The sequence below is a fragment of the Triticum urartu genome, chromosome 7A, assembly GCF_056163025.1.
Source record: "Triticum urartu cultivar PI428250 chromosome 7A, HENAU_Tu73, whole genome shotgun sequence".
Lineage (NCBI taxonomy): Eukaryota > Viridiplantae > Streptophyta > Magnoliopsida > Poales > Poaceae > Triticum > Triticum urartu.
Genome location: NC_141879.1, coordinates 638,691,238 through 638,703,023, shown reverse-complemented (window position 1 = coordinate 638,703,023; position 11,786 = coordinate 638,691,238). Strand labels below are relative to the sequence as shown.

At 44.1% G+C, this 11,786-nt stretch overlaps 1 pseudogene; it reads right to left on the bottom strand.

The window, feature by feature from the left end:
* Window positions 1-975: 975 nt before the first annotated feature.
* LOC147960939 (uncharacterized) overlaps window positions 976-11,786 on the bottom strand; it is a 54,816-nt pseudogene continuing 44,005 nt past the window's right edge.

The following is an 11,786-nucleotide window of genomic DNA, read 5'->3' as shown; positions in this document are numbered from 1 at the left end:
GGATGAGACCAAAGAGCAGGCCACCAAAGCTGCAGCAGCAGACTCTGATGACGGTTCCAGTGATGATGATGAACCAGTCTCAAATGCTGAGTATAAAGCCTTACTTGACGAGTTGGATGAGAAGCACAGGAAGTTCTGGCACGAAGAGTTTTTGCCTCTGAATCCACTTTTGAAGGATTACTCGGTTGAGGAGGAAGAGGTCGGCACCGACGACAATGCCATGGTTTGAGAGTGCTACGCAATCCATCTGATATATACTGTGTTGATTCAGCAATGTTGTGCTGTGTATCTTTTTTTCAAATTCGGTGTCGTGTATCGTTGGGCATGATGAAATCTGATTTGTGGTTATATGCAACGCTGTCTCCGTGCATTGTTGTTATCTGCATTTTGCTAAAAAAATGTTGATTTGGGTCGAGGAGGAAACATTGCTGTTATCTATGGCGCGGTGATTGAATCATGACATCGGATTGCAGCACACACCCCCCCCCCCCCCCCCACGTCTCTCTGTCATTGCAGCACCTAAGTTGCTGCCGTCGTATCACCACCATGCTGCCTGCCGCAGCTTTTGGCGTCGCCGCTCGCACCAGCGGCGTGTGCATGGTTGAAACTTTTCCCCCGAAGCCGATTGAAGCTTTTTCACCCGCCGGTTGAAGCTTCTACAACTGTCGGTTGAAGCTTTTACCATCGGTGAAGCTTCCTTCCCGAAGCCGGTTGAAGCTTTTCTCACCGTCGGTTGAAGCTTTTTATCACGGAAGCTTTTCCATGGAGGTTGACGGTTTTCCACCATGCCTGCTGAAGCTTTTTTCGCCACCGGTTGTAACTTCATGTCGGGTTGAAGCATCGGCGCCCGTCGTCTGCCAATTGTAGCATCGCTGTGCAGCGGTTGTATCATCGCCGCACGCCACTTCCAGCACTGTAGGGCGCCGATTGTAGCACTCCATGATCACCCCTTGCAGTGCTTCTGAGCGGGGGCAGCTATTGGTTGTAGCAACCATGGTTTCTCATTCCAGCACTGCTGGACTCCGGTTCAAGCATCACCCAACCCCAGTCCAACACCATGGGCCGCCCCCAGTTGCAGTAGCCGACGGGATACTGGTTGCAGCTTCCCACCCACAGGCCATGACGCTCGTCTCGTCCACATGGCGCGTCGCCGGTTCCACCATGGCGGGCCTGAGCTTGCAGCACATCCTGCGCAGAAGATAGAAGAAAAAAGAACAAGAGGAAGAAGATAACCAGAGGAAAGAGATCAGAGAAAAAAGAAAAAGGGAACGGTTGCTGGCGGGCCCGGGCGATTAGTCAACTCTTAGCGCGCGTGGGTGCAGGGATGTGCACCATCGAACGCACATCGCGCGTCTGGCCGAAGCTTTGGCCGGCGCGCCACATGTAAATGTTTCCCAAATACTTACCTCATACAAAATGGAACATAATCAACCTTGACCATTGGGTAAGATACTTCTAAGAAAACAACCAGAACATAAGGTATTTTACTATCTGTGATGGCCCAAGAAAACAACCACACATGTACTGATATCTCTACTCCTAATGGACGAGTTGGTGAATCGTCTCCGCGGTTTAATTTCGTTGGGTTTTTTCGTCTCTCCTCCCACCACCCCCTCCCTCCCTGGTCCGTGGTTTATTTTCATTGGGTTTTTTTGTCTCTCCTCCCACCACCCCCTCCCACCCTGGTCCATCGGTTTATTTTTCTCTCCACTCTTTATTACAACCAGAACTTTCCTAACGTATAATAAATCACGGATCTAACTTCATTAAATTATGCAAATCAATCGATTCCTTTTATTGGTTCAAATTGTCTTAGGAAACAAATAACAGATTTTGAGGAAACAAATAATACATTTTAATCTAACTTCCTTAAATTATGCAAATCAATCGATTCCTTTTATTGGTTCAATTTGTCTTAGGAAACAAATAACAAATTTTCAGGAAACAAATAATACATTTTAATCCAACTTTCCTAACTTATCTAAACCAATCGATTTCTCTTATTAGTGAAATTTGTTTTAGGAAACAAATAACAGACACGTCACAACTTTCCTCCCAATAAATAGTTTCTTAACATTTGCAAACTTTCCTAATCAGACACGTCACAAATGGGCAGGTACTGATATCACGTTACCAAACAATAAAACCCCATTTGCATAGAAATCAGTTCAAAAATCCTAACTTTCCTAACTTTTTACCTTTCCTTGATAACAACCAATATTTCCTATGTTTTCCACCTATTGAAGGAAATCACCCCTCCATGGATATTAGCATTTTTTTTGAACTGAGATCTCCGAGTTATGATTTTTTTTGTGATTCTTTCCAATTGTGACCTCTCCTTCCACTCCGGCTCCTTCTCGCATAAACACCTCCACCGCAGCCAGGTGACACCGCCCCAGACCTCCTACCTCTCCACACCTTCTCCGCCACCTCCTTCTCGTACTCCATTAACAATCCCTCCACCACATTTGTCCACGGCGGTGTCGAGGGCATGGCGCAGTAGTGTACTAGCGGTAGAGCAGCGCATAGCAGCAGGAAGCAACACGCAGCAGGCGAGGCGAGCGGCCAACGGTGGAGCGCAGAGATGCGGCCGGCGTGGCTGAGGGGGCGGCCGGCAGAAGATGGCCACGGCTGGAGGCGGCGCGAGGCAGGGGCGCGACAGCGGGGTGAGCGAAGGGATAGGCGGCAGCAGACGGGGCGAGCGCAGCCAGCGAGAGTGTGGCGCGCGGCCAGGGTGTGTGTCGCATGGGGCACAGTGGTGCGGTGGCTGCGGCGAGTGCGACCGACGCGGTGTAGCATGGGCATGGGCATGGAGAGGGAGTGGTCCCGCGGGCGCGGAAGAAGAGCGGCAGGCTCGGGCATGGCCGTGCATAGGAGCAGGCATGTGCCACGGGGTCAATCCGAGGAGCTCGGTGGCTACCCCTGTAATAGCCATGGCGGATGGCGGTTCTCGGCCATGGCGAAATACCTAACGAGAGCAAATGAGAGGGGAAACAGGGGAAAGGCAAGAGGAGATCATGGCGGTGTCTGATAACCCACAAGTATAGGGGATCGCAACAGCTTTCGAGGGTAGAGTATTCACCCAAATTTATTGATTCGACACAAGGGGAGCCAAAGAATATTCTCAAGTATTAGCAGCTGAGTTGTCAATTCAACCACACCTGTAAACTTAGTATCTGCAGAAAAGTGTTTAGTAGCAAAGTAATATGATAGTGGTGGTAGCGGCAACAAAAGTAAAGACAGCAAAAGTAATGTTTTTGGTATTATGTAGTGATTGTAACAGTAGCAGCGGGGAAAGTAAATAAGAATAAACCAGTATATGGAAAAATCGTAGGCACCGGATCAGTGATGGATAATTATGCCGGATGCGGTTCATCATGTAACAGTCATAACATAGGGTGACACACAACTAGCTCCAATTCATCAATGTAATGTAGGCATATATTTCATATATAGTCATACGTGCTCATGGAAAAGAGCTTGCATGACATCTTTTGTCCTACCCTCCCGTGGCAGCGGGGTCCTATTGGAAACTAAGGGATATTAAGGCCTCCTTTTAATAGAGAACCGGAACAAAGCATTAGCACATAGTGAATACATGAACTCCTCAAACTATGGTCATCACCGGGAGTGGTCCCGATTATTGTCACTTCGGGGTTGCCGGATCATAACACATAGTAGGTGACTATAGACTTGCAAGATAGGATTACGAACTCACATATATTCATGAAAACATAATAGGTTCAGATCTGAAATCATGGCACTCGGGCCCTAGTGACAAGCATTAAGCATAGCAAAGTCATAGCAACATCAATCTCAGAACATAGTGGATACTAGGGATCAAACCCTAAAAAAACTAACTCGATTACATGATAAATCTCATCCAACCCATCACCGTCCAGCAAGCCTACGATGGAATTACTCACGCACGGCGGTGAGCATCATGAAATTGGTGATGGAGGATGGTTGATGATGACGACGGCGACGAATCCCCCTCTCCGGAGCCCCGAACAGACTCCAGATCAGCCCTCTCGAGAGGTTTTAGGGCTTGGTGGCGGCTCCGTATCGTAAAACGCGATGATTTCTTCTCCTAGTTTTTTCTCTCCGAAAGCAAATATATAGAGTTGGAGTTGGCGTCGGAGGGCATCCAGGGGGCCCACAAGGTAGGGGGCGCGCCCTAGGGGGGCCGCCTCCCATCCTCGTGAACAGGGTGTGGGCCCGCTGGTCTTCATCTTTGGCAAGGATTTTTTATTATTTTTTCTAAGATGTTCCGTGGAGTTTCAGGTCATTCCGAGAATATTTGTTTTCTGCACATAAAACAACACCATGACAATTCTGCTGAAAACAGCGTCACTCCGGGTTAGTTCCATTCAAATCATACAAGTTAGAGTCCAAAACAAGGGCAAAAGTGTTTGGAAAAGTAGATACGACAGAGACGTATCAACTCCCCCAAGCTTAAACTCTTGTTTGTCCTCAAGCAATTCAGTTGACAAACTGAAAGAAAGAAAAACTTTTACAAACTCTGTTTGCTCTTGTTGTTGAAAATATGTCAAGCCAGCATTCAAGTTTTCAGCATAGATCATAACTAACCACATTTGCAATAATTCTCAGGTCTCACAATTACTCATATCAATATCATAATCAACTAGCAAGTCATAATAATAAATCTTGGATGACAACACTTTCTCAAAACAATCATAATATGATATAACAAGATGATATCTCGCTAGCCCTTTCTGAGACCGCAAAACATAAATGCAGAGCACCTTTAAAGATCAAGGACTGACTAGACATTGTAATTCATGGTAAAAGAGATCCAATCATAGTCACACCCAATATAATTTAATAGTGATGAATGCAAGTAACAGCTGTGCTCTCCAGCTAGTGCTTTTTAATAAGAGGGTGATGACTCAACATAAAAGTAAATGGATAGGCCCTTCGCAGAGGGAAGCAGGGATTTGTAGAGGTGCCAGAGCTCGGTTTTGAAATAGAGATAAATTGTATTTTGAGCGGTATACTTTCATTGTCAGCGTAACAACTAAGAGATGGCGATATCTTCCATGCTAAACACATTATAGGCGGTTCCCAAACAGAATGGTAAAGTTTATACCCCCCCTCCACCAACAAGCATCAATCCATGGCTTGCTCGAAACAACGAGTGCCTCCAACATACATCACGTCCCAGGGGGAGTTTTGTTTGCAATCAATTTTGATTTAGTTTGCATAAAGCATGGGACTGGGCATCCCGGTGACCAGCCATTTTCTCGTGAATGAGGAGCGGAGTCCACTCCTCTTGAGAATAACCTGCCTAACACGGAAGATAAGGACAACCTTGGTTGATACATGAGCTATTCGAGCATACAAAATAGAATGTTTATTTGAAGGTTTAGAGTTTGGCACATACAAATTTACTTGGAACGGCAGGTAGATACCGCATATAGGAAGGTATAGTGGACTCATTTGGAATAACTTTGGGGTTTAAGGGATTGGATGCACAAGGAGTATTCCCGCTTAGTACAAGTGAAGGCTAGCAAAAGACTGGGAAGCGACCAACTAGAGAGTGACAACAGCCATGTACATGCATTAAAATTAATAAACATTGGATACAAGCATGAGTAGGATATAATCCACCATGAACATAAATATCGTGAAGGCTATGTTGGTTTTGTTTCAACTACATGCGTGAACATGTGCCAAGTCAAGTCACTTAAATCATTCAAAGGAGGATACCACCCCATCATACCACATCATAAACATCTCAATAGCATGTTAGCACACAAGGTAAATCATTATAACTCATAGCTAATCAAGCATGGCACAAGCAACTACGATCTCTAATTGTCATTGCAAACATGTTTATTCATAATAAGCTGAATCAAGAATGAGGAACTCATCATATTTACAAAAACAAAAGAGGTCGAGTTCATACCAGCTTTTATCATCTCAGTCAGTCCATCATATATCATCATAATTGCCTTTCACTTGCACGACCGAACGGTGTGAATAATAATAAGAGTGTACGTGCATTGGACTAAGCTGGAATCTGCGAGCATTCAATAAACAGGAGAAGACAAGGCAATATGGGCTCTTGGTTAAATCAACAATAATGCATATAAGAGCCACTTCAACAATTTAATTATGGTCTTCTCCTACTGACCCCCAAATAAAAGAAAAGAAATAAAACTATTTACACAGGAAAGCTCCCAACAAGCAAAAGAAGAACGGGAAATATTTTTGGGTTTTCTTTTTAATTATTACTACTACAGCAGAAAAATAAACTACTACTAATTTTTTTGGTTTTTTCTTAAGGTTTAACAAATACACAAGAAGAAAGCAGGAAAAAGAAAATAAACTAGCATGGATATTACAGTGAAAAAGTATGAGCACCGACATCTAGCAATGAGTGTGTGTGAACATAAATGTAATGTCGGTGAGAAATACGTACTCCCCCAAGCTTAGGCTTTTGGCCTAAGTTGGTCTATGGCCATGGCTGGCCTGGCTGATATCCATAATAATAGTTGTTGGGGTCATACTGCGACGAAGAATAGTTGGGATCATACTGATGTGCAGCGGTTATCGCCTGCTGAGCTGCAGCGTGGAGTCGAGCTGCCTCCGCCACTACTAGGAAAAGGGCTAGTAATGGCGCACCAGTTTTGCCCACTAATGGCGCACTGCTGGTGCGCCATTAGTATCATGCCACTAGTATTTCTTACTAATGGCGCACCACCGGTGCGCCATTAGTATCTGGTATACTAATGGCGCACCGAGCAGTGCGCCATTAGTATAGAACACCATGCGCCATTAGTATGCCTCCCAGGGGGCCATATTTAACCATGTGCTTTGGCATACTAATGGCGCACTGTTGGGTGATGCGCCATTAGTGTGATTATAACAGTGCGCCATTAGTGTCTTGTGTGGTGCGCCACTAGTATGAATATTAGGGATTCTTTTTTCATTTCTGATATTTTCACAGGTTAAAAAATATTAGAGATAACATACAACACAGATCTGCTTAGCTTACATACAGGGGGCCATATGTAACGATGTTACCTGCGTCCACCAGATCATATCCAACACACAAGTTTCATCATATATACATACATAGCCAACACATAGTTCCATCGTTACATATTACAAAAGTTTCACAATGTTCATTCAACACCGTTATCCATCAATTCACAAAAGTTTCACATTGATACAAAATAAAAACACAAATGGAAAAGAAGCACTCCATCCATGCAAGCTTCCGTGAATTAAATCAAATCTGCAAAATGATAAACAAGAAGTTAGAAGAAGAAGAAGAAGAAGAAGAGAAGAAGAAGAAGACTAGAAGAAGAATAAGAAGAATAAGAAGAAGACTATAAGCTTATTATGTAAACTTGATCATTTTGTTCTAACATAAGTAATTTTGGAGCTAACCTATAGGAAACTAAGCATATAAGCTCTAAGTTAGCATATTAGAGCCAACTTAAGTAAAATGAAGCTAACCTATGTCATTTTGGATAAGAAGAAGAATAAGAAGAAGACTATAAGCTTATTATGTAAACTTGATCATTTTGTGCTAACATAGGTAATTTTGGAGATAACCTATAGGAAACTAAGCATATAAGCTCTAAGTTAGCATATTAGAGCCAACTTAGGTAAAATGAAGCTAACCTATGTCATTTTGGATAAGAAGAAGAATAAGAAGAAGACTATAAGCTTATTATGTAAACTTGATCATTTTGTGCTAACATAAGTAATTTTGGAGCTAACCTATAGGAAACTAAGCATATAAGCTCTAAGTTAGCATATTAGAGCCAACTTAGGTAAAATGAAGCTAACATATGTCATTTTGGATAAGAAGAAGAATAAGAAGAAGACTATAAGCTTATTATGTAAACTTGATCATTTTGTGCTAACATAAGTAATTTTGGAGCTAACCTATAGGAAACTAAGCATATTAGAGATAAATAGGTAACTAAGTATATATATATATATATATATATCATTTTGGAGATCTGACATACCTGACATAGTTCAGTTCTCATTGTTCTTCTCCTTCTCGTTCCTCAGCCTGATGCGCCAAGAGCGGCGAGGCGGTGGAGGCAGTGGAGGCAGCTGTGGGATGTAGTCTTCTACCACAATTGGCATGGTCATGTCGCCCAGCTGTGGGATCGCCGGCGCCACCACCGGTGCGTGGTAATTGTCAGGCACCACTACCATCACGAGGCCATCCTCAGCCACCACCATCTCTTGCCCATGGTCAGCCACCACCATCTCTTGCCCATGGTCAGCCACCACCATCTCTTGCACCTGGTTAGCCACCACCATCTCTTGTCCTTGGTCAGCCACCACCAGCGCTAGGTCATCCTCAGCCTGATGCCCATCGTCATCCTGCAGCTACTCATCCCCACTCTGCTCCTCTTCTCCCCCACTCCAGTCTGGATCATCCTTCTTGTTGTCTTCGCTGCTGCCAGAATCGCTGCTGCTGCTCCCATTGCCTGTACAAATGCAACAATGACCGTTAACAATCGATGTGAGACAAAGCCAAATATGGAGGAATAAGAAGAGGCAGAACGCACTGGCATCTTCGTCTTTAGCGTAGCGCATGCGACACATAGTCTTGTTGAAAACCTTCATGATGAGCATTGTGGCATCATCGTCGTACCTCAAGAGAAGAAAGTACCCGGTCCGCAGGTCGTAGGCACTGTAGAACTTCTCCCAGCCACGACACAGGTACATGTGGCCCTCCTCGATCACCAACTCCACGTCCCACAACCTGCGAACCCCACTGCCGGCCTGTCGGAGCTTCACATTATCTAGCGGATCTTCACCCAGCATCTTCATAAAAGCGTCAGGCAACCTCTGCAATTTGGGACAAGGAGTGATGTAGCAAACAACAGAGTTATCATAAAGAGATGGGTGAAGGGGAGATCTCTCGTTTTATATACCTGCCTCGTGGCTGATACTGAAGAAGAAAGTATGATAGTGAAGAACTCGAAAGCATCCAACTCGTACTCCGGTGAGGCAGAGCGGCGGTGGCTGCTTCCACCCATCTCTAATAAGCAGTAGAAGAGACCAATTAGTACCCTTACAACATTATAGCAGCATAAATTTTGAGCAGAAGATAATCAACATTAGTCGCAAGTACCCCATATGTCCTATTTTTAGCAAAGTCATGCTAAAATTCACGGAAAATTTCAGCATGACCTTTGCTAAAAATAGGACATATGGAGTACCCGAATTTGCCGGAACGGAAGTTAATCGACATTCCGGCAAACTCAAGGGCCTCTCGGGGACAAAACCTAGCAAACTAGCAAGATGATCATCATCTTTGCAAGTCATTACTTGTCAAATACAGAAGAAGGAACAATTTATTTGTGACATAGTTGGCCCATACAGAAGAAGCAACACCCTACACTAGCCTAAAAACAAGTGAAGTTTCACCCATATAAGAACAACTTTATAACATCAGAGAAGTTGCTATGTTTTTTCTACTGCTAGGAAAAACATCACTCATTGGAAATGAAAATCTCAGTACCAGCATTTTGAACTTTGAAATGAAATACAATAGTAGTATTAGTAGTATATGGAGTAGTATCTTGTCTAGTAGTAGTATTAGTTGTATATGGAGTAGCAAGTTTTGCCTCAGAGACAGCAAAAGCTATGTTTTTTTCTCAATTCAGATAGCTAAGTGGAAAGCCATGTCAAGTTCTGATAATCCATCTAATCTAATGAAATCTGAACTCAACCTGATCATGGTTCATGCCCTCAGACACATCAGCACCTCAAGAATGCCCTGACAAAAATGAAAAGGACCAAGACAATCACCACACAAGTGATGAAAGCACTAGCGAATCATGTTAAAGCTAACCTCTACTTTTGACCCTCAACTATAACAACCGCATGCAGTATAGAGAAGTGTTGATGCAGGCATCAAACATTATAATGGCTGAATTTGATCTACTCCAATAATTTTCTCAAGTTACATGATTAACAAGCTTGGGCTTAGCAGTAATATTCTGAGAAAATATTTTCTTGAAGCCTGAACAACTGGCTTTCCTTTTTAAAAACAGAACCAAAACCATGACACAATCACTTGACAACATCTATTGACTACATTAGATGGATAAATTCCATATGTTGTGGAAGACCACCCTCAAGCAGACTGCTTATGACCATGGCTCCTAAATGGATAAGCGTTTGGCGAGAAGACATTGTGGACAACAATATTCAGAAGCATACCTTAAGTAATATTCTTAACTACATCATCATCTTATGAAATATTATAGTGTGGTGGCTGTTATAGAAAATGTAGCAATATTGTAAACATAACTTTTAGACAAGCTAGAGAAAGAGATGAATGGATGAAAATGACACCCTCACTATTTTAAATTTAATAGAAACCACACAGGAGTTACCATCCCCAAATCTTCTTTTTTATTTATGGTCAAGTAATTGCTGAAATATTTGAAACAGAGGCCACCATGGCACCACCATTCATTGACAAACCATTAGAGCATTGTGAACAACAAATTCAGAGAAAACTCTCTTTGGCACACAAATTCAGAGCATTGTGAACAACAGAAACAACTGAATGTCCTATCATGACATGGCAATGAACTAACAAAAATTGCGCGTTCTACCAGCACACCATTAGCACAAAATTTTCTCTAATCTTACTGGACACAAAATTTTTCTTCAGTGTGTCCAGTGCATTTTTTCAGTGTGTCCAAATCTTGCAGGTACCAAGTACTCCAATGCACATGGAGTACTAATTATTCATGTTTGCTAGGCACTACTCCCACAATTTTTTGAACCTAATTTGACCTAAATTCGAGAGGGATTTGACCTAAACCTAGCAAAAGAGAGAATAAGAGGGCATGGCCGGGAGGGAGGAGAGGAGGAAGAGAGGAGAAGAGAGGCAGAGGGAGGAGCGTTACCTGACCACGATGAGGTGGTGGCCGGAGCGGAGACGACAGAGGGCGGAGACGGCGAGCTTGGGGGAGGCGGGGATAGACGGCGGGGAGGTCGCGGGCCTCCTCTCCTGGTGGACGTGGGGCCTCCTCTCCTGGTGGAACTCGGGGCGGGGCAGCTCCGAGGCAAGGGAGGCGGCGCTCGGGGGGGAGGCGGGGCTCGGGGGGGAGGCGGCTAAGGGGAGAGGGAGGCGGCGGGGGCACGTGGGCGGCTGCGGCGAGGTTAGGTCAAGTGGGGGAGGGAGAGAGGCCAGAGGGGAACAGGTGGAGTGGGGGAGGGTTAGCAATGGCGCACCTCCCCCTGGTGCGCCATAACTACGACGACAGCAATGGCGCACCACCCCCAGGTGCGCCATTAGTACAATTTTTTTTTATTACAGTTCGAGCACTCAGGTTATATTCCACCTAACCGTATCCGAAACAGAACACACACACTAGCCCGACTGGTCAGCACGTAGCACACACACTGGGAGGTCCTGGGTTCGATTCCCACGCTCCCCGATTTTTGTTTTTATGCATTTTTTTCTTTGCACATATCTTTTTATGCATGCATCCAAATATAACATGTCACATATGCTAGATGCTCAGAATTTCATGTAGAAAAATAATATGCAGTTTGTTGCCATGTTAACAACATTTAAAATGCTGTTTGATATTTATTTGTGTTTAAATATGTTCAAACTTGTTTAAATCATAACTAAATATCCATAGCTCAAAATTTGACAAACTTTATATGCTTTTGGGAGTAACATATATGCGGTGGCTCGTCGGCGGCGGTGGAGCGGGGGAGGGTGCGGGGGGTGCTCGTCGGCGGCGGTGGAGCGGGGG